Below are 20105 nucleotides of genomic sequence, written 5' to 3'. Positions count from 1 at the left end.
CAGTGTAGCTGACAGTGCCATGAGTAAGTATGGGCTTTGGAAGGGAAACACAGTTTCTAGTTAAGGAAACATCGTTCAATAATGAATGCATTGTAGCAGATTTTTTTTTTACATCATTAGATGCTGCCTTTGGGTTTTGTGGTTTGTTTTCTTTAGAAGATATCACAGAGGCTAATCCTAAGGAGTACAACATTGACATTTCTGGAATGCAGAACAGCACACAAGCATGGCTTGTGTGTGTTTTGAAGCTTTCCCTTTGTCTTGTGCTTGTTTTTGGTGAGTATATGACTATGTACTGCCCTGAAAAGCTGGTAAGTGTATGAGGCTTCAGTGCTTTCCTACCAGGAGGGGGGTCTCTAATTGAATGGCTTCCACATGGACAGCAGTTCCACAGCTTGAAACGTACCAGACTTCTGCCCCTTAATTTACTGTGGTATCAGAGTTTTACTACATTCATATTGCTGCTGCCTTTTGTGTTTTGTTGGTGATGGGTTTTTTTTTTGTTGTTGTTGTTGGTTTTTTTTTAAATGCAGTTTTAATGCTTTTTTTTTTTAAGGCCACAATCAATGGAAGTTAATTTTTTTGTCTGTTCTGCTGTTCCTTCTTCAATGAGAGCGAACCAGGGAATCAAACTAAGTTGTACCTGATGTGCCGTCCTAATTGCTGGTTTGCACTGTACTTGGGAGAGGAAAGCAGAAAGTATCACATAGGATAGGTCACAAATTTCATAGAATCATAGAATAACCAGGTTGGAAGAGACCCACCGGATCATCGAGTCCAACCATTCCTATCAAACACTAACCCATGCCCCTTAGCACCTCGTCCACCCGTGCCTTAAACACCTCCAGGGAAGGGGACCCAACCCCCTCCCTGGGCAGCCTGTTCCAGTGCCCAATGACCCTTTCTGTGAAGAATTTTTTTCCTCATGTCCAGCCTAAATCTCCCCTGGCGGAGCTTGAGGCCATTCCCTCTTGTCCTGTCCCCTGTCACTTGGGAGAAGAGGCCAGCACCCTCCTCTCTACAACCTCCTTTCAGGTAGTTATAGAGAGCAATGAGGCCTCCCCTCAGCCTCCTCTTCTCCAGGCTAAACACCCCCAGCTCTCTCAGCCTCTCCTCTTGTTCTCCAGCCCCTTCCCCAGCTTTGTTGCTCTTCTCTGGACTCGCTCCAGAGCCTCAACATCCTTCTTGTGGTGAGGGGCCCAGAACTGAACACAGGATTCGAGGAGCGGTCTCACCAGTGCCGAGTACAGAGGGAGAATAACCTCCCTGGGCCTGCTGGTCACACCGTTTCTGATCCAAGCCAAGATGCCATTGGCCTTCTTGGCCACCTGGGCCACTGCTGGCTCATGTTCAGTCGCTGTCAACCAACACCCCCAGGTCCCTCTCCTCCAGGCAGCTTTCTAGACAGACTTCTCCTAGTCTGTAGCTGCACAGGGTTGTTGTGCCCCAAGTGCAGGACCCGGCATTTGGCCTTGTTAAACCTCATGCCATTGGACTCAGCCCAGCGGTCCAGCCTGTTCAGATCCCTTTGCAGGGATCCCTTGTAAAACCCATAAGCATGGGAGGAATGCTACGGAAAGGTGATATTTTACTGGGCCAAATACTGAAGTATATGCTTTGATCCTGCAAACATACTCGGCATGTGAAGGGGAATAAATTTGTGCGTGTGACTGGTTCTGCCCAGTTCAGGGAACATTTGCCCTCAGCGAGGGTCTGTGGATGCCTTCAGTGAGGGTCTTCTGATTCCAACTCAGACGTGTTTCCTGTCTGAGGGCAGAAAGGAGGGAAGAGAGCTTATCCTGGGAGAAGAGGAGACAGAGAAGAGACCTCATTGTGGTCTACAGCTTCTTCACAAGGGGAGGAAGAGCAAGCACTGAGCTCTTCTCTCTGGTGACCAATGATAGGACCCAAAGGAATGGCAGGAAGATGTGCCAGGGGAGGTTTAGGTTGGATATTAGGAAAAGGTTCTTCCCCCAGAAGGTGGTGGAGTACTGGAACAGCTCCCAGGGAAGCAGACATGGCACCAAGCCTGACAATATTCCAGAAGCATTTGACCTACACCCCCCGCCCCCCGACAGTGAGTATTGGGGTTGTCCTGTGCAGGGACAGGAGTTACACTCGATGATCCCAGTGGGTCCGTTCCAACTCAGCACATTCTGTGTTTCTATGAAAACAAGATTCCTTTCACAAGCCCATTTCAGTCATTGCTTAACACAGCACAGAGATGACTCTTTAAAAGACACTTGTGTGTCTTGCATGAGCTCTCTGTGAGGAAAGACATGAAGTGTGACAAACAGATGGACAGAACAATATTTGGTGATGGATTGAGAGAGAGGCCAGGGGAAAGCTTGATGATTGGTATGACTAGCTGGGGAAAGAACCCTGTCAGCTTTTGAAGTGAAACCAATTTTACATGGTAGGGAGGTGGCTTTGGGTCTCTTCTCACAAGTAACAAGTGATAGGATAAGAGGAAATGGCCTCAAGTTGCGCCAGGGAAGGCTTAGGTTGGATATTAAGAAATAAAATATTACCAAAACACTGATGAAGCACTAGCAGAGGCTGCCCGGGGCAGTGGTGGAGTCACCATCTCTGGAGGGGTTAAAAAACAGTGGCACTTTGTGACATGATGTAGTAGGCACAGTGGTGTTGGGCTGATGGTTGGACTGGATCAGCTTAGAGGTATTTTCCAATGTCAATGATTCTATGAGCATCTGGCAGAGGGATTTCAATGGAGAAGGGACATGATCAAATGCTGAGCAAGGATCGCAGCTTGTGCAGGTTACATCCTCTGTGCTTTTGCTGCAGGGGTAAGAAAGGCAGCTTGGAAAGCCAGGAAAAGGAGCGACACGGTAGCTAGGACTGGGTAGGGATATGGAGAAGAAATTAATGGTGAAGGTGGAATGTAAACATCCACCCTCAGAGCTGTCAGGGAAGAGCAATCAATAAATAGAGTCTGTAGGTGGAGGCCCTGGGTTTTATATTCCAGGTGAGCAATCTCCTACTGGATCTGCAGAATCCCTGAGGGGGTGGGGGTAAGGAAGAGGAAATGAAGACATGTCAAAGATGAAAAATCATAACTTAGTGTTTGGCTGCATTGTTGTCCAATGTAAGAAGCCTCTGTGAAAAGCATGGATTTGTACTGAGATGAGGCTACTGTATCAAATCATACTTCTCTGTGGGTATGTTTGAGAAAGTAAGCTGGCTTGATACAGTGGCTCTGACAGGTTTTCCCTCTTCTAATTAGAAATATTTTATAACCCACATCCCTAATAGAATTCAAGAAAAATTATTGCAACCATGTATTGTTACAATGTATTGTGAGACCACAGTGGAATAGTATTTTTGAACTTAAAACATTCTGCTTCTGATCCAATACTGCAGCTAAGCCATCAAAAATCGATCTTGAAGTCTCCAAAAAAGAGCTGCTGCTGGTGTAAATGCTTTTAATGACTGCTGACATTGCCTTGCTGAATAGGAAAACAGCACCCTGAGTCCTGAGAGCCTCGAAAGTAGATCAATAGTTTGTGTGAAGATCTCCCCAGCAACATCTGATGAGCACTGATCATCTTAGATGGTCAGGGCTGCAGCTCCCCGTGTTTGTTGAAAGTAAGGTAGATGGCGTTAAAGTGTGGCCCTTGCGTGCTGTGTACAGATCTGGACACCACAGAATCAAAAGGATCTCAAGCTACCGGAGAGTGTCTAGAGGAGGCCACAAAGTTGGTGAAGGGTCTAGAGGGAAAGGTGTGTAAGGAGCAACTGAAGTCACTTGGTCTGTTCAGCCTGGAACAGGGAGACTGAGGGGGGACCTCATTGTGGTCTGCAGCTTCTTCGCAAGGGGAGGAGGAGCAGGCACTGAGCTCTCCTCTCTGGTTACCAATGACAGGATCCAAGGGAATGGCAGGAATATGTGCCAGGAGAGGTTTAGGTCAGATACTAGGAAAAGGTTCTTCCCCCAGAGGGTGGTGGAGCTTTCAGGGAAGCCGTCACGGTGCCAAGCCTGACAATATTCCAGAAGCATTTGGCCAACGCCCTCAGCCCCACTATGTGAATGTGCAGGGACAGGAGTTGCACTCGATGGTCCTTGTGGGTCCCTTCCAACTCAGGACATTCTCTGGTTCTATGGTTAAAATAGGACCAGAAGTAGCCCACTCGAAGCGGGACCAGCTGTACCTCAGCCACCGCTCATACACAGAAACACAGGCCTTGCAATTGTTCCCATAACGGCACTATTGTTTTTACTCTGATAAATGGCATTCCCTTGCTTGTGCCTTAGGGAGTCTGGTTTTTATACAAAAGTCACTGCTGTCCTTTCTTTCTTTGCTTTCTGTGAACAGAGTAAGAAGTATTGGATAACAAATTTTACAACAAGTCAGCAGTAAATACCTACTTTTAAAACGAAGTGGAGTCAGGATAAATTTTATTTCAAGAAGCATTTCACCAAACTCAGAGATGGGCTGTATTTAAATAGTGAAAAGAACTATAGTAATTTGTGGACTGGCCAATCTACAGTAGGAGCTTTAAAGCCAACGGGCAATGTTGTCCTCATATATAAATATATTTGAGTCACGCTAAGTTTTCTTACTTTTCTTTAGGCCCGGTTTTGAGAGAAAAGGTCTTGGTGCTGTTAGTGGACAGAGCAATAGCAGGGTATGTTAGCTGCAATGATTTATTTCTTTGCCCAGTGCTTTCGGGTGACACATTCTTGAAATATTAGTGAATTAGCTTCTCTCAGCTCAGCTGTTGGAGCTGTTGTTTCTCCTCTGCAGGCATTTTGCTGTCTGTCACTGTATGTACTCACAAATGCAGCCTCATATTTCACGTACAAACGCAAGAGAAGTTTGAGCTATATATCAGGAAAATTATTTTGCTGCAACAGTTCTGTTCTGGAAGAAGTTAAAACTAACTTGAGCAAAGCGGACTCGGAGCTGTTTGGGAGCCAGCTAAACATCAATGAAAATTACACAGGAAAGAAGTAATTCTGTAAAATGAAGTGTAGAAACCGGATAATACAAGCGATCATTTCTGATTAGGTCCTTTGCTGCCTATTATTTGGATAGAGAAAGACAATGGTCTAGTTTGTCATTTGATGGAAATAGAGAATTGAGACACCAGCATTTGCAGTGTCTCAGTAATAATTCCAATTTTTAAGCTATTATTTCTCTATTCAGTGTTTTATTTGAAATGGAGAAAAAATGCTTTTGTCTCCCAAGGAAGATGTAGGAAATTTCCACATGGAAAGTTCAGGTGCTTTGTTTGCTCTCAGTGGTTAAATTTCAGGGTCTGAATCAATCTTATTCCCCAAAGCATATTGCAGTAAGGACAGGAACTACTGACACTGAAGGAAGAGACTTTTCAGAGCAACAGCTGGGTGGCCTGTACAGGTGCAGTGGTTACTGTGTGGTTTCTGCACAGTGGCATTGAGTTCTCAGCAGAAGCCAGCCTCCAGCCATGCTCTTTGGCATTCTTGCCTATAGAGCATTTCTGTTTCTTAACATTTAGGGACTTCGCTATTAAAGCCCACGCAGGAGAAGTAGTGATAGAGAAGGAAGTGAGTAAACCCAAGGCAAAATATGCTTTAATTATCAGAACTTTGTGTTTCTTTTTTGTCACAGTTTTCAAAAACCATCTTAGAAATGAAATAAGTGTTACAATATCCAGGTCACGAGTTGTCTGAGAGTTTGCAAATAAACATGACAGTAATGACTATTTGACAATATTTTCACAGTTGAAGAGATAGCTCAAGACTGCGCCTCTTTTTTTCACTATCCCATGTTTTCCTTTTTCAAATTACTATGATTTAAAGGAACTTTACATTGTTATAGCTTCATCTAACCTTTGAGCTGACAAATGGATAAAAGTGAAATGGATGATACAAGAATTAGTTTTTAAATTCATATAATCATAGAATGGTTTGGGTTGAAAGGGACCTTAATGATCACCCAGTTCCATCCCCCTGCCATGGGCAGGGACACCTCACACTGGATCAGGTTGCTCAAAGCCCCATCCAACTTGGCCTTGAACACCTCCAGGGATGGGGCAGCCACAGCTTCCCTGGGCACCCTGAGCCAGTGCCTCACCACGCTCATCATGAAGAATTTCTTCTTAATGTCTAATCTAAATCTTCCCCCTTCCTAATTTAAAGCCATTCCCCCTCATCCTGTCACTCCATACTCTTGTAGAAAGCCCCTCCCCAGCTTTCCTGCAGCCCTTTCAGTACTGTAAGGTTGCTATAAGATCTCCCCGAAGCCTTCACTTCTCCAGGCTGAACAAGCCCACCTCGCTCAGCCTGTCCTCATAGCAGATACGCTCCAGCCGTTGGATCGTCTTTGTGGCCTCCTCTGGACTCGTTCCAACAGTCCCATATCCTTCTTATGCTGGAGACTCCAGAACTGGTCACAATACTTCAATTTAGAAACAGTGTAGAGCAATCAAGTACAGGCTGAATGTTTGACTTCTTTCATAAATGCATTATAATTCTCTGATTGTTAAAGAGAAGAGAGCTATCTAGCGGTTACAGATGTCATCAGCTTTTGTCCAACAGCTATTGAGGACTGTATCCAACTTGAAAAATACAGAATGGTTTAAATTATCCGTGAATAATGCAAGGTTTGGGATTAAGCTCTGCAACATAGGAGGAAAAATTCTGCCACCTGCTATGGTTTTACAAACTTGTTTTTCAAAATACAGGTTTGTCATCTGAACAAATTGAAAATCCCCAAATATTTTTAAATAAAAGCAACTGCTTGAAATGTGAATTTGAGTGGTTATGCGGGAAATACAGTCTAACAATGAGTTGTTGTGTAGCCATGGGGTAAAAAACCAGGCAGAATAGTTGGCACGTGTCATACAGGAAATTTGGTAACCTAACATGTATCTTGTAGAGGTGAAACAAACCCTCTATGTCCCTACTTTATTCTAGAGGGTAATGAGCATATTAGCAGTCAGCGTGTATTCCATGGTAGTTTGCATTAGGACCCACTATATGGCCTAAACTTGAGTGACGCCTGTTTGCCTTAAAAGGACATGAGAAAATCCAGACCAAACTGAAGTTGCTCCAAGAAAAAAAAAATAGAACAAATGCCACTTAGAACACAATGGAAGTAATTCCTCTTGTCGGTGCTGGTTTCCCTTCTAAGCATGAGGTGTGCCCTAGCAAGTATTTATGTGAAAACAGAGTTGGGACTGCAAGTTCAAAGCTGTAGCAGGAGTTCATTAGTTTAGGATTGTGGCTTTGTCCTTGTAACCCAACAAGGTCTTGAAGAATGAATTACACAGCTCACATCCTGACAGGTAGATCATGCAGAAATGGTCTCTGAAATGTTTTCAACTGTTCTGAATTACTTATTATATTAATAGACATTTTTCCAAACAGACTGTCAGTGCAAGATATTTCATTCTGTCTTTCGTCCATAGAGAATGCCAGTTTATTCCTTTGCCTTCTTTATCTTGCATCCTTCTAAGCACATGCTGTTACCTTGTCTTTGCTACTTCATATCCCCATTGTTGCTTCATCCTTTGCTTTGGCCATTCCAACACAGACGTTGCACCTGCTTAGATATCTTTAAAACTACCTCTACAAATCCCTAAATCCATCACAGATGCAAACGCTAACCATGCAGTGAGAAACTCTGTCTTTTGGACACCAAATTGTCATCAAAAATCTCACCGTCACTTCTTCACCTGCTCACGTGGTACCCAGCTGTTGGCCTTGTGTTTGCCTGTAGTATGAGTATTGCTGTTCAGAGGTGAGATTTCCATTTCTGAAAGGCTCCGTGTCAGTCTTTACTTGGCCCTTGTGTGTTCTTCCAGGGAACATACAGAATTAGGTTTTGATGGGGGAGAGGGGAGGTTTTTGTTCTTCTTCCATGTAAGCTAACAAGAAAGTGCGTTTTGTAAAGAGAATAAGGCTGCTTAAGGAAGTAGAGTGGTTAGAGTGAAAACATCTAATAACTTTGGAAGCCACTATCTTTACATGTTTTACATTATATTGACTATGTTAACACTTGGCTACAATGCTGTGCATCTCTTAATGCATCAGAATTGGAGAAACATCTGGGCTAAATAGCTTCATGCTGATCCACTGAGAAAATTCACAGAGGATTCAATACTTTTTAAGATATTTCATTTTCTAGCTAGGATAGTAGGTTGCATTATGCTTATACCGATTTATGAAACACACAGGAACTTCTTTTTTCTTTTTCTTTTTTTTTTTCCTTTAGCCTTTTAAGTGCCTACAGGGCACATCTGTGTTTCTTTATTAAGAGCTACGTTATGGCTGCGCCTTGCGTGGCTACAGTGTGGGAGAGGGAGCAAAGAGGTTCCTTTTCCCTTTGTGCAGCCCGTCAGGAGCCTGCCAAAAATTACAGACCTCTCCAGAGCCAGGAGTAATCTTTCAGAAGAAAGATGTTTCTGCTACATCTCTCTCCTGCTGGCCAGGCAAGCTGGCTGACCATGTGGGAAAGTACCAAATTACCCTGTTGCAGCACAGCCAAGGTGCTCTGGTTTGAAGCCCTTTGCTGCAGGCATTGCTTCCCACACAACATCTGTCCCTGGCAGCCCCTTCCGGTTGGATTCCTCAGGAGCAGCACGTTCACTGGCATCATCTGATCTTGCAGTGACGCTGTTCTGGGAACACCCAGCTCTGGTTTCGTGTGTTTATGTCCTACTGATATGGAGAGGATGCTCTGTAGCAGCTGTCAAAATCTGCCTTTAGGTCTCTGGTAGGGCACCCACAAATCTTGTGGCTGTGAAGTCTGTGGTGATGTAGCTTGATCCCATTTAGTGTCAAAGGGACTTGTGGTTTCCAAAACTTCTCTGCCTCCCTGAAAAATGTGCATGCTGTACATCGCACTCCTAGATAACCCTTATACAAACCACACGGCAAGCTGTTGTTCTTGGGTATGACTTTGGCTTCTGCATTGCAAGGCGATGTTGTGCATCTACATGTCATGAATTTCAGTCCAGCGGATGCTCAGTGTGGGGATCAGCCTGGCAGCACATAAGATAACTGCCATTAAACTTTTGTTACTGGGAAGGTGTACATCCTCTTTTTTAAGTAAGTGAAGGATTTCTACAGAGCTTTCCTTTTGGCTCCTGGAAGTATTCGTGTGCTGGATGCATCCTTCAATTGCTTCCTCCTGGCTCTGAAAGCTCAGTCTTCATCTGGTGTTCAGGTTGGACTGTCAAATTAACCAAGAGACTGGAGAGGAGACATTTTATGTGATGGCTTTACCTTCCAAGGAAACAAGCTTGCTCAACGTAACTGCTTGTTCAGGACAGAGTCCCAGTCATGGATTAGACATGTGCAGGGTTGACAATACAGAGTCAAATTGGTACCAAGTTGGCATCTTTCTGTGTGGAAAAGAGAATGTTGTCACCCTTGTGTTCCTGCAAGTGTCAGGTAAAGCATCTGCAGCCATGCTTAAGTAGCATGAAGAATATGTATACATTTTTTTCAAGTCAGAGCCTCCAATTTCACTCATATTTGTGAGCAGTGAATTAAACTGTTTCTCGTGGTGGCTGTTTCCAAATAGCCTGATACAAATTTTCTGTTCTGTGTCCTTAATTAACTTGAATGTCTCTTTTTCTTCCAGTGCGAGGGATGATTTCACCCACAGTACGGTTGTTAAGCTGATGTGACAAGCTCTTACACTAATGGAAAACCAATTAATGCAAAATGCAACAGCTTAGAGCAGAACTGGGAGGCACCGACTGCAGAGCTGGGGCAGCAATACCAGCTTGTCACCCAACACTGAGCTGCCTGAGTAGGAGTGTGAACTTTGGTGCGAGTGTCTCTTCTCCCAAAGGTATGAACTAAGACCATTAATAAGTATATAAATAGATAAGAATACATAAATTAGGAGTAATGACCATTCCTTCCTTGAGGAAGATACTTCAGGCAAGTAAGTTTTGGAGTCTTGTTAACTTTTGCTTTGTTACTTTTCTACCATAGGAAGAAACTGATATTAGACATAGATCAGTAAATGTTCAGGACAATCCATAGTGTGGGGAGTTAATATTTTTTATAGAAATTACTTTTCTAGGAATCATTATCCACACAAACTCATCTGATGTGCAGTGTACATAAAGTTGTGTCGTATGCTTCTGTAAATAATGGCTCCCTGGACCACTTCAGAGCATGTAGAGACAGCACAGTTCAGCGCTGAGAGAAGAATGTTGGCCTATAGCATTTCAGGTCATTGTGAATTTCCCAGCCTTAAAAAAACGCCATAAACAAAACTATAAAAGCTCTGTGATGAGGGCTCTAAGAGTGTTAGCTTCTCAGGGTGTGATGGGATTTTCTGTGGCGAGAACAAAGTGCCTCGGTCTGAGGACTGAGCTTTCCTGGTGACTGATCTGAAGCTGTAGACCCAACCCTAACAGGAACTGGTTCCTCTGCTCTGTGTTCCAGCTGCTGGGCACAGTTTGTTGACTTTACCCTCTCCGAACCTTGTAATATGTGTACTTTAAGAAAAAAAAAAAAAAGGCTCCTACAAATTTCAAAAGATGAAAGATACCACTTCATAAGTCTTCCACCTTTGAGTACAGGAAGAAAGAGCCACACAAGCAGCCATGGCTAGATTTAACACATTGTTGCCAAGTATTCAGAAAATATATCGGGGGGTGCTGTATGAATTTGCACGTGCTGGAATATAGGTGTGCAAAGCATTAACTGAATTTTGCTTCCTTCCTGTGACTGTGGTTTGTAATGACTTAGAATTGCTTAAAATGCTTTGTCAAAGTGTGGGATAGTAAAGAAAAAAAAAACATTTTGTTGGTAGAAATGCTATTTTTCTCTACTTTTTTGAGGTCCTGCGCCACCAGGAAGACACATTTCCCAATTCAAAAAGAGCAGATTTTATTCCTTTCCTTTATTTTTCCAACTATCTCCTTTAATTTCTTCCAGAAAGAGAAAAAATAATCCAAAGTACTGTCATTATTTTTTATTAAAATCAAGGAAAGCAGTTTGATATTTTTTTTTCCTGCCAGCTTTTGCCACAGTACAGATTGTTTCTGGAATCTGCTTTCCTCTTGTTGCTGATCACCCTGATACTGCCCCTTCTGATGACTGCTCGCGTTTGGCCTCAATCTCACGCTGCTTCTTTAGTTTCCGAAACACTGTGATATGAATGTCCATGCTGTGGCCATCTCCCAAAGATGAAGAACTTGGATGCATTAGAGATCTATTCCCAACATCAGTCCACAGTGTCTTTCCAGACTGGGTAACATTACTTGATTGTTAGACCCACTTCTTTTGAGAGCCGGGTTATTTTGAAGGCATTTCCCATTATCGCTTTCATTGTAGAAAGAAGTAATAATGATGGTGAGTGTCTGTTGAGGAGGTGCTGGTTTGGGTTGGGTTGTTTTTTTTTTAAATCCTGATTTAAAAAATAAAGAAGAAAAAACCTTTTGCCTGGAGTGACTGCCAGGGAAATGCCATAACACAGTGTTATGATTGGAACTGGATAGGCTTTAAGGTGATTTCAGAAATGTTTGGTGCCAGATATAGCACTCAACACTGGTCAGGGAAATGATTCATGAAATAAAACCCTGTTTTCCAGGACAATTGTTGACCATGTGTCCAAGGTGATTACAGCATCAGCTCTAGAAGGAAATTCTGTTCTGAAAAACAACAGGATGATGCCTTACAGGTCTCACTTGTCTTAGGGCACCCATGGTCTTGATCAGTGTTCTCTGGCATTTTCAGTTGGAGAAGGATAAATTATGCAAGCTGTTGTATGGATCAGTTCCCTCTCTATTTAGAAATATTTATTCAGGCTTCTTCATTTTTTTTTTTTTTACTATTCTGCAAGGCCCCTGCTAAAATTGGTGCAGTGTTTATTTGCAACATTTTGGAAAGTACTTGATAGTGTTTATTTATCTTTTAGTCTTTTTGGTAAATAGAGGTAAGATAGGGTTGTCAGCACATAATGAGTCAGTCATCCATCAGTAAAATTCTTCAGGGATGTTGATTTAGAAACCAATTAGCATTTTGATGGCAGGACGTTCCTCAAAGAGTATCTTTTAAGAATATTTTATATTGTGCAACAGAAATCTGGTGTTGAGGGAGAAAATGCCCTGTTTCCTTCACTGATTTCTTTTGCCGTTGAGTAGATTCTTTGTAGCTGACAGGAAAAAAATCTTTTGCCTCTTGTTCAGCTATTAATAAAAATTGCTATTCCGAAACAGATTTCGTGGAGGAAAGTGGCAGTTACGCCAAGGTTCTCCAGGCAGCAAAACACTGAGATTGTTCGCGTACCATCTCCATGTTCATGTTAAGAGACGTTTACTCTGCGTTTCCTACTTCCCTAATGGCAAGTACTTCTGTGGGAAGCTGGAAGAAAGAACTCAATCGCACTGTACACAGATTCAGTGAGTATTGTCAGCATTCCTTTAGACAGCATTGTCACTGGAATGTCTGCAGACACCTTAAGGTAGGTGTTATTTGTTATTTCTGATTTACACTTGGCAAAATTAAGTCACCGGGGTTTAAGTGGTTTACCTGAAGATGAGATAATATATCCAGAGCCTGTTAAGCACCAAGCTCCCCAGCTCTCAACCTCTGGCAACATAGCTCCATTTAGTAGAAAAGGAAAAAAAATATATCCCTAAACCCCTTTAATTAGTCATGGAAGGAATCAATGCATGAATGTCATACACTTTCAATCACACCGTTGTTTTTCATTGATGCCAAGCTATTCTGGGGTGTGAGTTCACAGGGAGAAAGGGTGACTAAGGTGAGAAGTGCTCCAACAGCTGAGCAAACCACATGTGCACTTTAAAATGCTGCAGGGTTTCTAAGTTCACGAAAGCCTCATAACTGTGAGGTTTATTAGCCAGCATAATAATTTTCCAAGGGAAATGGGGGAAGGTGTGAATTAATTAACCCTGCATGTGCTGTAACACTGGAGATTGATTGGAGATTATTTTCCTTCTTTTCTGCATGTGGTTGACCAATACAATGGTCATCCCGAATTATGTGTGTATAAAAACAAAGCCCTAACTGAAACAAAAACCGAACTAAAACAAAAAACACCAACAGTGATGCTGTGGTGTGTTATGTTGTAATGCTGCTGGTAGAGATAACTCATTATTAACGCTTGGCACACAAGGGAGCCATTGGGGAATGTTTTTCTGGATGACTTTGCCATTTTTCTCATTGACTTGCAAGAAAGCTGCAATCACAGTGGAGCACATTTAGAGAAATGAACATGGAAGATTGGGGGAATGGATTTCAAAGCAAAATCTACAACTTTTTTTTCAGATAGTGTGATTTATTTTTCCAATTTGAGCTCTCTTAGGAGATTGACCTTGAATACCACAACCTTTGTAATTAGGGTGATGTTATTGGTGGGCTTTGAAGTAGATGGCAAATATGGTTCACAAGAAGTTTGTATTTTACAGATATGCTCTTTGCAGGAAAAGTAATCTTTTCTGCAAGACTCTGGAAGGATTTTATAATATTTATAAATGGAGTTTATTAATGTTTTGGCAGATTTGTGACCCACATTAGTTTGTGTAACTCACAATGTCTTATAGTCAGTAGCTAAGTTTAGTGTTCTCAGTTTCAGGTAAATGTTCCTGGATGCAATTCTCTGACCCTGATCTCAGGCAACCTGTTTTCTTAGACCAGAACATGTTTTCTCCCGAAGGTTTGAGACAAAAGCAGGTATATTAATCAACAGAACATTTACACTACTGCTAGAGAAATGGTGTTGATGGAAGGAGAGGTAGAAGGGAAGGCACTTTGTTTTGTTGTAATTGATAGGGGTTTAAGCGTTTGACCTTTTTATTTGCTGATGAGAAATCAGAAGCACTGGATGGTACAAGCATAGTGATTTTAATAAGTCATGATCAGCTTGCCCCAAGTCACCAACGTGTATAGCACCTTATAGTCCTCGTGATTTCTGTATTTATGTTCCTGTGCATGTCACGAAATCACTAGGTTGGAAAAGACCTTTGAGATCAAGCCCCTCTGTACCTGTCCACTGCTAAACCAGATCCCTAAGCACCTCATCTTACCCGTCCCTTAAATCCCTCCAGGATGGGGACTCAATACCTCTGCCTCTGCCAGTGCTTGACAACCCTTTCAGTGAAGTTTTTCCTAAAATCCAGCCTGAACCTTACCTGACACAACTTGAGGCTGTTCCCTCTCATCCTATCACCTTGTCATTTGGGAGAAGAGACCAACACCCACCTCTCCACAACCTCCTTCCAGGTAGTTGTAGACAGTGATAATGTCTCCTCTCAGCCTCCTCTTTTCTAAGCTGAACAACCCCAGTTCCCTCAGCCCCTCGTAGTGCTTGTTATGCTAGGTTGTTGGACACCTAATCCTAAAAGCAGTGGAACAGAAGGTGGTCAGTGTTATGCCATGGGCTGATTTACCAGCTGCCCTCTGGCTCAGCGTGCAAGCTTCCTGCCCCTCTGTGGTTTCTGTTCGAGAGGCAGGTGGTGCTCTCTGGTTTGCAGTGAGCCACAGGCAGTTCCATGCATGCCTCGCTGCAGCTCAGGAGGGCTCCGTGTAGGTCATCTTCGGAACCAGCAGGCTTGCTTACAGCAGAGAGAGTGCTGTGAATTAATTTCTCGGTGTTGCCTGCTTCTGCTTTAGAAGAGGGCATTTGTCTTGTAGCAACAGAGAAGAGCCTTTACAGAAATTGAGAATGCCATTTGCCAGGCATTGTTCATGCTCCCAGCATGAATTGCCTTTTGGGAATCTATGATTTAAATGTGGAAGGTAATCAGCATTCGCGGGAGATTTAAACTGCGCCCCTGGGAGCACCGCGACCTGGAGCACGGCGAAGAGGAGCGTGGCAAAGAGGTGCGGGGCAGTTTGAGCGGCAGTTCGAGCGGGCAGGGCGAGAAGGCAGGGCGCAGAGAGGACCTAGAGACTAGAGAGAGGACACCGAAGACCATGGTGGCCACCCGTCAGAAGGCTAAAGCTGCTCCGTGTGCTGCAGCAGGCAGGGTGGATGCTGCCACCCAGACGGAGCCACAGTGGGTGCATGCAGCTACCCAGACCCTGGGCTGCAGGCAGTGCCCCCCTCCCACACTGGCTCGTGCCTCTGGTCCTGGCTCCACTTGTGAAAGCTGTGCTCGAGTGGGGGAACTCCTTCACATGGTGAAGGAGCTAAGAGAGGAGGTGAAGAGACTGAGGACCATCAGGGAGTGTGAGAGGGAGATTGACCAGTGGAGCAGGGCCCTCTCACTAACTCAGCAGCCTGCTGGGGCTGGAGTGTCCGAACATCATCCACCTGCAAACTGCAGGGTTGGGGGAACAAGAGATGGGGAATGGCAGCAAGTTCCTGCCAGAGGAAGGAAACCTACTCCCCTCACTCATACAGCAAAGCCCCAGATCCCCCTGGCGAACAAGTACCAGGTGCTGCAGGTGGAATCCAGCCCTGAGGATGAGGATGGTGGCTCCCACAGCCTAGAATCCTTCCCTAGGCTGCACCATTCTCAGAGAAAGATAAAAACATCCTCCGTCAAGAAGAAGAGGAGGGTGATTGTTGTAGGGGACTCCCTCCTAAAAGGAACGGAGGGACCCATTTGCAGACCGGACCCGCTCCACAGAGAGGTCTGCTGCTTACCGGGTGCATCAGGGAAGGAGGTGGCTAGAAAACTTCCTTCCCTGGTTCACGAAACAGACTACTATCCTTTGATAGTGGTCCAAACTGGTAATGATGACCTAACAAACAAAAAAGCCAAAGCCATCAAGAATGGCTTCAGGGCAATTGGGAAAGTGATGGAGGGCTCTGGGGCACAAGTAGTATTCTGCTCCATCCCAATGCTAAATAGAGAGGAGGGGGAAGCCAGGATGAAGAATTCGATTAATACCTGGCTCCGAGCCTGGTGCGAGGAGAGGGGCTTTGGCTTTTTTGATCATGGGGGGGCTCACGCACCCCCAGGCTTTCTCGCTAAGGGCGGGACACATGGGTCTCCTGGGGGGGCTAAAGCCCTTGCCAGAAACCTAGCCAAGCTCATAAATCGAGCTTTAAACTAGATGTGAAGGGGGAGGGGGTTGAGCCCAGGCTAGACAGGAACGAGCCTGGATGTGGGGAATTGGTGATTGGGAGAGGGTGCGCGGGCGAGGACCACCAGTACCTCACCGCACAAAAAGTGGGGGAGAACACACCTCGGGGTGTTAAGGGAGATGCAGGCACTCTGGTGTCAACTACTCCAGTTACCAGGCAGTTGGGAACGAACCCTGTTCCCTCTAGGAGGGCTGAAGGCTCGGCAGCTCAGCTGAAGTGCATTTACACCAATGCACGCAGCATGGGAAATAAGAAGGAAGAGCTGGAAGCTGTCGTAGGGCAAGGGGCCTATGATGTCGTTGCCATCACGGAAACGTGGTGGGACGACTCATATAACTGGAGTACGGCTATGGTGGGGTATAAGCTTTTCAGACGGGACAGGAAGGGTAGGAGAGGAGGTGGGGTAGCCCTCTTTGTAAGGGAGGACTTGGACATCACTGAGATGGATTGTGGAGATGAGGAGGTTGAGTGCCTGTGGGTCAAAATCAGAGGAGCCCACCAGAAGGGAGATTTTGTGATGGGAGTCTGTTACAGACCACCCAACCAAGGAGAAGCAGCTGATGAGCTCTTCTATAAACAGCTGGGGTTAATCTCTAGATCGATGCCTCTCGTTCTGGTGGGAGACTTCAATCTGCCTGATATCTGCTGGGTGTACAACACAGCAGAAAGGAAGCAGTCTAGGAGGTTCCTGGAGTGCGTGGGAGATAACTTCCTTGCACAGTTGGTGAATGAACCAACCAGGGAAGGTGCCCTTCTGGACCTCCTGTTGGTGAACAGAGAAGGCCTTGTAGGGGATGTGGCGGTAGGTGGACGCCTAGGACTAAGCGATCATGAGATTATAAAATTTTCTGTTCTAGGTGAAGTGAAGAGGGTGGTTAGCAAGACCGTAACATTAAATTTCCAGAGGGCAGACTTTGATCTCTTCAGCAGGCTGGTTGGTGAAGTCTCATGGGAGACAGTACTCAAGGGCAAGGGAGCCCAGGAGGGCTGGGAGCTCTTCAAAGGGGTGGTCCTAGCAGCTCAGGAGAAAGCCATCCCTGTGGTCCGGAAAAAAAGCCGGCAGGGGAGAAAGCCAGCTTGGTTGAATAGAGAGATCTTGAGGGATATCAAGAAGAAAAGAAATGTTTATGGCCTCTGGAAGAAGGGACAGGCCTCTTGGGTGGACTACAGGAGGGAAGTGAGATTGTGTAGGGAAAAAATCAGAAGGGCTAAGGCTCAGCTAGAAATTGGATTGGCCAAGTCAGTGAAAGATAACAAAAAATCTTTCTACAAATATATAAATAATAAAAGGAGGACTAGGGAGACCATACAGTCCCTATTGGACACAGAAGGGACAACAGTAACAGGGGATGAGGAAAAGGCTGAGGTACTTAATGCCTTCTTTGCCTCAGTCTTTAGTCGTAAGGAGGGTCGTTCCGCCTGTGTACAAACCCAGGAGCTAGAGGAGCATAATGAGGCTCCCATGATCCAAGAGGAGGTGGTCAGAGCCTTGCTAGCCCGACTGGACAGTCACAAGTCTATGGGGCCGGACGGGATTCACCCTAGGGTACTGAAGGAGCTGGCGGATGTGCTGGCCAAACCCCTTTCCATCATCTTCCAACAGTCCTGGAAGACTGGGGAAGTCCCACTGGACTGGAGGCTGGCTGATGTTGTGCCCATCTACAAAAAGGGCCGCAGGGAGGACCCAGGAAACTACAGGCCTGTCAGTCTGACCTCAGTGCCAGGGAAAGTCATGGAACAGGTGATCTTGAGTGCTATCATGAAGCACATGCAAGAGAACCGGGTGATCAGGCCCAGTCAACATGGATTCACAAAAGGCAGGTCTTGCCAGACTAACCTGATCGCCTTCTATGACAAAGTGACCCGGCTACTGGATGAGGGAAAGGCTGTGGATGTGGTCTTCCTGGACTTCAGCAAAGCCTTTGACACAGTTTCTCACAGCGTTCTGCTTGAGAAACTGTCAGCCTCTGGGCTGGACAGGCACACACTCTCCTGGGTGGAAAACTGGTTGGATGGCCGGGCCCAGAGAGTGGTGGTAAATGGTGTGAAATCCAGCTGGAGGCCAGTGACAAGTGGGGTTCCCCAGGGCTCAGTGCTGGGTCCAGCCCTGTTCAATGTCTTCATCAATGATCTGGATGAAGGCATCGAGTGCACCCTTAGCAAGTTTGCGGACGACACTAAGCTGGGTGGAAGTGTCGATCTGCTGGAGGGTCGGGAGGCTCTGCAAAGGGATCTGAACAGGCTGGACCGCTGGGCAGAGTCCAACGGCATGAGGTTTAACAAGGCCAAATGCCGGGTCCTGCACTTGGGGCACAACAACCCTATGCAGTGCTACAGACTGGGAGAAGTCTGTCTAGAAAGCTGCCTGGAGGAGAGGGACCTGGGTGTGTTGGTTGACAGCCGACTGAATATGAGCCAGCAGTGTGCCCAGGTGGCCAAGAAGGCCAATGGCATCTTGGCTTGTATCAGAAACGGCGTGACCAGCAGGTCCAGGGAGGTTATCCTCCCTCTGTACTCGGCACTGGTGAGACCGCTCCTCGAATACTGTGTTCAGTTCTGGGCCCCTCACCACAAGAAGGATGTTGAGGCTCTGGAGAGAGTCCAGAGAAGAGCAACAAAGCTGGTGAAAGGGCTGGAGAACAGGCCTTATGAGGAGCGGCTGAGAGAGCTGGGGTTGTTTAGCCTGGAGAAGAGGAGGCTGAGGGGTGACCTCATTGCTCTCTACAACTACTTGAAAGGACGTTGTAGAGAGGAGGGTGCTGGCCTCTTCTCCCAAGTGACAGGGGACAGGACAAGAGGGAATGGCTTCAAGCTCCGCCAGGGGAGGTTTAGGCTAGACGTTAGGAAAAAATTCTTTACAGAAAGGGTCGTTGGGCACTGGAACAGGCTGCCCAGGGAGGTGGTTGAGTCACCTTCCCTGGAGGTGTTTAAGGCACGGGTGGACGAGGTGCTGAGGGATATGGTTTAGTGTTTGGTAGGAACGGTTGGACTCGGTGATCCGGTGGGTCTCTTCCAACCTGGTTATTCTGTGATTCTGTGATTCTGTGATTCTGTGATTCCTAGCTTGGGGAATAAAGGGGACCATCTTTGTTAACAGATGGGAAAAGAAGAGGAAGTAGCGTGTCAGCTGAGGAAAATAATCCTGCATGTCTGTCCCAAATGCAAGAATCCCAGCGTGGTTGAAAGGCTGAGGATTCAGTAAGCTTTCCTTGGGACTGGAAGAGTCCAGGCGGGTATGGCCCTTCAGAGAGGTTTGCAGGCTGAACAGACTTTGAATTTAGCAGAAGGTGATAGGTCACTCTAATAATTTTAAGTTTTCAGATACTGATGAGAGACTTGACAGAAGAATGCCAGAAATATCAATACGGATTAAACAGTCCTGGAGGTCACTTTTTTGCTTTTAACTTTCTCTTTAACTGTCTGTTTCTTCCAATAAAATTTTTGTAAGAGTAAGCTGCAACAGCCAACAGTCCCTGCGTGGCAATGCTGTTTCTCCTTGATCTTGAAGGTGTAGTAATTTGAAAGAATCCTCTATTCTTTGGCTTCCATAGTTATTTACTGACTTCTCCTCTGATGCCTGTGAGAGTGCACTACTGCAGATGATGGTTTATCGGGGGGACTGAGGAGCTCCCAGCAGGAGGAAGCTGGTGCCATATTCCAGGAAACTTCGAGAATGCCTTCTAGTCATCAGGTACTTTTCCTCTCAGGACTTGCTGCTTCAGAATTTCAGGATTTCCTTGGAATGGTTTATGGTTCCTCTTTGTGTCCTGTGGGAGACGTGAGGCTGCTGTGTAAAGTCACTCTTTATGGGCATCCTCACTGGAATCCTACTAGAAATCATGCACGAGGTGTCATTGGAAAAGGATAGATTGCAGAAATATATTTGTGCAGTGGATGATAAATACAGGTGACAACAAAGGAACATTAAAAAGAGCCTGGTATAGGAAAACTACAGAACCAACTGAGCCAAAGCTGCCTTCAGTAAAAATGAGTGTGGTCTGTCGGCTTTGGTTGTTCCAGCAAAGCATGGAACTTGGATTATCACATTTTCAGATTGATCTAAACTTGCAGAAA

The 20105-nt window shown here is 45.3% G+C and overlaps 1 protein-coding gene and 1 long non-coding RNA gene across 2 annotated transcripts in view; one reads left to right on the top strand and one right to left on the bottom strand.

Annotated features, from left to right (window-relative positions):
• The window catches only part of RPL7L1 (ribosomal protein L7 like 1), a 304157-nt gene that overhangs the window by 111928 nt on the left and 172124 nt on the right, over positions 1–20105 (bottom strand). The window lies entirely within an intron of this gene.
• LOC138719792 (uncharacterized) overlaps positions 12223–20105 on the top strand; it is a 36331-nt gene continuing 28448 nt past the window's right edge. The window contains exons 1-3 of the long non-coding RNA XR_011337301.1: positions 12223–12434; positions 13113–13267; positions 19583–19722. This is a non-coding gene — a long non-coding RNA (uncharacterized lncRNA). The remainder of the gene's footprint in view (positions 12435–13112; positions 13268–19582; positions 19723–20105) is intronic.

Source organism: Phaenicophaeus curvirostris, chromosome 4 (genome assembly GCF_032191515.1).
Source record: "Phaenicophaeus curvirostris isolate KB17595 chromosome 4, BPBGC_Pcur_1.0, whole genome shotgun sequence".
In the NCBI taxonomy this organism is placed as follows: domain Eukaryota; kingdom Metazoa; phylum Chordata; class Aves; order Cuculiformes; family Cuculidae; genus Phaenicophaeus; species Phaenicophaeus curvirostris.
The sequence above is the reverse complement of the archived record's forward strand: the minus strand, read 5'-3'. Positions and strand labels throughout refer to the sequence as shown.